This window comes from Alligator mississippiensis, unplaced genomic scaffold (assembly GCF_030867095.1).
Source record: "Alligator mississippiensis isolate rAllMis1 unplaced genomic scaffold, rAllMis1 scaffold_20, whole genome shotgun sequence".
NCBI classification, from domain to species: Eukaryota; Metazoa; Chordata; order Crocodylia; family Alligatoridae; genus Alligator; species Alligator mississippiensis.
In genome coordinates this window covers 60,001-65,000 of record NW_026775405.1, presented here as the reverse complement: position 1 = coordinate 65,000, position 5,000 = coordinate 60,001, and positions in this window count along the sequence as shown.

Genomic DNA, 5,000 nt, shown 5'->3' with positions numbered 1-5,000 from the left:
TAACCGCTCCCAACGCAACCGAGCAGAAGTTTTCCAAGTCCCACGGCGGACACCAGGTCCTCCCGGTTCCCCGTCAGGAGAGCCCCGCCACTCCTGGGGAAGCAAGCACCGCTGCCTGCCCGACCTCCGAGCCCATCACCGGGGGGGGGGGGCGGGAGCCGGAATCGCGGGCCAGAGCCTGGAACTCTCGCACGGCCAGGCCCGCCGGATCGGGGCACGCTGCCTCCACGCTCGGTTGACAAGGCAGCGCGGCACGGTTCTTTTGCCCCGGAGGTTCCTCTGAACGACTTTCTGGAACCGAACATGGGCATTTAGGGTCCTGAAAACCGAGTCCCCCAAAATCTCCGCGAACCTTTCCTGGCAATATTGTAGATGCGGCACCCGGCCCAGCCACCGGGGCCAACCGCCGAAAGTGTCCGCCTTCCTGGAGCGAAGGCCCGGGCAAGGCCCGTTTGAAAAACCTCATACGGACTTCCGGAGCGCGAGCCCGGGAGCCAGGTCGACCCAGGGCCAACCTCCCGGGCCCCAGAGAGGCACGTCTCCGCCGCGGAAGCCGCCTGATGCCCGCGCCGAAGGCCCCCGGGCCCGCCCGGCCTCCGGGCAGGGCACCGGGGAGAAGTAGGAATCGTGGCCGGGCTCCTGGAACTCCTGCCCGGCCTGCCCCGCGGAAGCACGCCGGGTTCTCCCGCCGCGCCGTGCAGGTTCTTCCGCCCCTCGCCGGGGTAGCCGGGCTCCAACCGCTGGGCCCCGCAGCCTGGAAGGGCCCCTGCGAGTCGCCCCCCGGCCTGCACGCCCGCCGTGCAGTCGACCGGGTCGAAGCCGGAATCGCGGCCGGGTTCCTGGAACTCTCGCCCGGCCTGCCCGCCCGGCCCGCCCCCCGGGCCGGAGCTCCAGTCGACTTGGAGCCAAACTCGGTTTTGACCCCCTCCTGCAGCACGGTCCGGCCCCGGAGGTTCCTCCGTCCGACCTCCTGGAACCCAAGATGGGCATCTAGGGTCCCGAAATCCGTGTCCCCGAAAATCTCCGCGAACCTTTCCTGGCAATATTGTAGATGCGGCACCCGGCCCAGCCACCGGGGGCAACCGCCGAAAGTGTCCGCCCTCCTGGAGCGAAGGCCCGGGCAAGGCCCGTTTCAAAAACCTCATACGGACTTCCGGAGCCCGAGCCCCGGCGCCAGGTCGACCCAGGGCCGACCTCCCGGGCCCCAGAGAGGCTCGTCTCCGCCGCGGAAGCCGCCCGCCGCCCGCGGCGAAGGCCCCCGGGCCCGCCCGGCCTCCGGGCAGGGCACCGGGGAGAAGTAGGAATCGTGGCCGGGCTCCTGGAACTCCTGCCCGGCCTGCCCCGCGGAAGCATGCCGGGTTCTCCGGCCGCGCCGTGCAGGTTCTTCCGCCCCTCGCCGGGGTAGCCGGGCTCCAACCGCTGGGCCCCGCTGCCTGGAAGGGGCCCTGCGAGTCGCCGCCGGCCTGCACGCCCGCCGTGCAGTCGACCGGGTCGAAGCCGGAATCGCGGCCGGGTTCCTGGAACTCTCGCCCGGCCTGCCCGCCCGGCCCGCCCCCCGGGCCGGAGCGCCAGTCGACATGGAGCCAAACTCGGTTTTGACCCCCTCCTGCAGCACGGTCCGGCCCCGGAGGTTCGTCCGTCCGACCTCCTGGAACCCAAGATGGGCATCTAGGGTCCCGAAATCCGTGTCCCCGAAAATCTCCGCGAACCTTTCCTGGCAATATTGTAGATGCGGCACCCGGCCCAGCCACCGGGGGCAACCGCCGAAAGTGTCCGCCCTCCTGGAGCGAAGGCCCGGGCAAGGCCCGTTTCAAAAACCTCATACGGACTTCCGGAGCGCGAGCCCGGGCGCCAGGTCGACCCAGGGCCAACCTCCCGGGCCCCAGAGAGGCACGTCTCCGCCGCGGAAGCCGCCTGATGCCCGCGCCGAAGGCCCCCGGGCCCGCCCGGCCTCCGGGCAGGGCACCGGGGAGAAGTAGGAATCGTGGCCGGGCTCCTGGAACTCCTGCCCGACCTGCCCCGCGGAAGCATGCCGGGTTCTCCCGCCGCGCCGTGCAGGTTCTTCCGCCCCTCGCCGGGGTAGCCGGGCTCCAACCGCTGGGCCCCGCTGCCTGGAAGGGGCCCTGCGAGTCGCCGCCGGCCTGCACGCCCGCCGTGCAGTCGACCGGGTCGAAGCCGGAATCGCGGCCGGGTTCCTGGAACTCTCGCCCGGCCTGCCCGCCCGGCCCGCCCCCCGGGCCGGAGCGCCAGTCGACATGGAGCCAAACTCGGTTTTGACCCCCTCCTGCAGCACGGTCCGGCCCCGGAGGTTCCTCCGTCCGACCTCCTGGAACCCAAGATGGGCATCTAGGGTCCCGAAAGCCGTGTCCCCGAAAATCTCCGCGAACCTTTCCTGGCAATATTGTAGATGCGGCACCCGGCCCAGCCACCGGGGGCAACCGCCGAAAGTGTCCGCCCTCCTGGAGCGAAGGCCCGGGCAAGGCCCGTTTCAAAAACCTCATACGGACTTCCGGAGCCCGAGCCCCGGCGCCAGGTCGACCCAGGGCCGACCTCCCGGGCCCCAGAGAGGCTCGTCTCCGCCGCGGAAGCCGCCCGCCGCCCGCGGCGAAGGCCCCCGGGCCCGCCCGGCCTCCGGGCAGGGCACCGGGGAGAAGTAGGAATCGCGGCCGGGCTCCTGGAACTCTCGCCCGGCCAAGCCGCTCGGCCCGCCCCTGGGCCGGAGCTCCAGTCGACATGGAGCCAAACTCGCGGTTGAACCTCTCCTGCAGCACGGTCCGGCCCCGGAGGTTCCTCCGTCCGAGCTCCTGGAACCCAAGATGGGCATCTAGGGTCCCGAAACCCGTGTCCTCGAAAATCTCCGCGAACCTTTCCTGGCAATATTGCAGATGCGGCACCCGGCCCAGCCACCGGGACGAACCGCCGAAAGTGTCCGGCCTCCTGGAGCGAAGGCCCGGGCAAGGCCCGTTTGAAAAACCTCATACGGACTTCCAGGGCCGGAGCCCCGGCGCCAGGTCGACCCCGGGCCTCCCTCCCGGGCGTTAGGGCGGCTCGTCTCCCCCGCGGGAGCAGCCCGCTGCCCGCGCCGAAGGCCCCCGGACCCGCCCGGCCTCCGGGCAGGGCACCGGGGAGAAGTAGGAATCGCGGCCGGGCTCCTGGAACTCTCGCCCGGCCAGGCCGCCCGGCCCGCCCCCCGGGCCGGAGCTCCAGTCGACATGGAGCCAAACTCGGGGCTGAACCTCTCCTGCAGCACGGTCCGGCCCCGGAGGTTCCTCCGTCCGGCCTCCTGGAACCCAAGATGGGCATCTAGGGTCCCGAAACCCGTGTCCTCGAAAATCTCCGCGAACCTTTCCTGGCAATATTGTAGATGCGGCACCCGGCCCAGCCGCCGGGGGCAACCGCCGAAAGTGTCCGCCCTCCTGGAGCGAAGACCCGGGCAAGGCCCGTTTGAAAAACCTCATACGGACTTCCGGAGCCCGAGCCCCGGCGCCAGGTCGACCCAGGGCCCACCTCCCGGGCCCCAGAGAGGCTCGTCTCCGCCGCGGAAGCCGCCTGCCGCCCGCGCCGAAGGCCTCCGGGCAGGGCACCGGGGAGAAGCCGGAATCGCGGGCGGGCTCCTGGAACTCTCGCCGGGCAGGCCGCCCGGCCCGCCCCGGGGCCGGAGCTCCAGTCGACATGGAGCCAAAATCGGTTTTGACCCCCTCCTTCGGCACGGTCCGGCCCCGGAGGTTCCTCCGTCCGAGCTCCTGGAACCCAAGATGGGCATCTAGGGTCCCGAAACCCGTATCCTCGAAAATCTCCGCGGACCTTTCCTGGCAATATTGTAGATGCGGCACCCGGCCCAGCCGCCGGGAGCAACCGCCGAAAGTGTGCGGCCTCCTGGAGCGAAGGCCCGGGCACGGCCCGTTTGAAAATCCTCATACGGACTTCCAGGGCCGGAGCTCGGGAGCCAGGTCGACCCCGGGCCTCCCTCCCGGGCGTTAGGGCGGCTCGTCTCCCCCGCGGGAGCCGCCCGCTGCCCGCGCCGAAGGCCCCCGGACCCGCCCGGCCTCCGGGCAGGGCACCGGGGAGAAGTCGGAATCGCGGCCGGGCTCCTGGAACTCTCGCCCGGCCAGGCCGCCCGGCCCGCCCCCCGGGCCGGAGCTCCAGTCGACATGGAGCCAAACTCGGGGTTGAACCCCTCCTGCAGCACGGTCCGGCCCCGGAGGTTCCTCCGTCCGCCCGCCTGGAACCCAAGATGGGCATCTAGGGTCCCGAAAGCCGTGTCCCCGAAAATCTCCGCGGACCTTTCCCGGCAATATTGTAGATGCGGCACCCGGCCCAGCCACCGGGACGAACCGCCGAAAGTGTCCGCCCTCCTGGAGCGAAGGCCCGGGCAAGGCCCGTTTGAAAAACCTCATACGGACTTCCGGAGCCCGAGCCCCGGCGCCAGGTCGACCCAGGGCCAACCTCCCGGGCCCCAGAGAGGCTCGTCTCCCCCGCGGGAGCAGCCCGCCGCCCGCGCCGAAGGCCCCCGGACCTGCCCGGCCTCCGGGCAGGGCACCGGGGAGAAGCCGGAATCGCGGCCGGGTTCCTGGAACTCTCGCCCGGCCCGCCCCTGGGCCGGAGCTCCAGTCGACATGGAGCCAAACCCGGGGTTGAGCCCCTCCTGCAGCACGGTCCAGTCCCGGAGGTACCCCTGCCCGCCCTCCTGGAACCGAAGATGGGCATCTAGGGTCCCGAAAACCGTGTCCCCGAAAATCTCCGCGGACCTTTCCTGGCAATGTTGTAGATGCGGCACCCGGCCCAGCCACCGGGGGCAACCGCCGAAAGTGTCCGCCCTCCTGGAGCGAAGGCCCGGGCACGGGCCGTTTGAAAAACCTCATCGGGACTTCCAGGGCCGGAGCCCCGGCGCCAGGTCGACCCCGGGCCTCCCTCCCGGGGCCCAGCACGGCTCGTCTCCCCCGCGGGAGCATCCCGCCGCCCGCGCCGAAGGCCCCCGGACCTGCCCGGCCTCCGGGCAG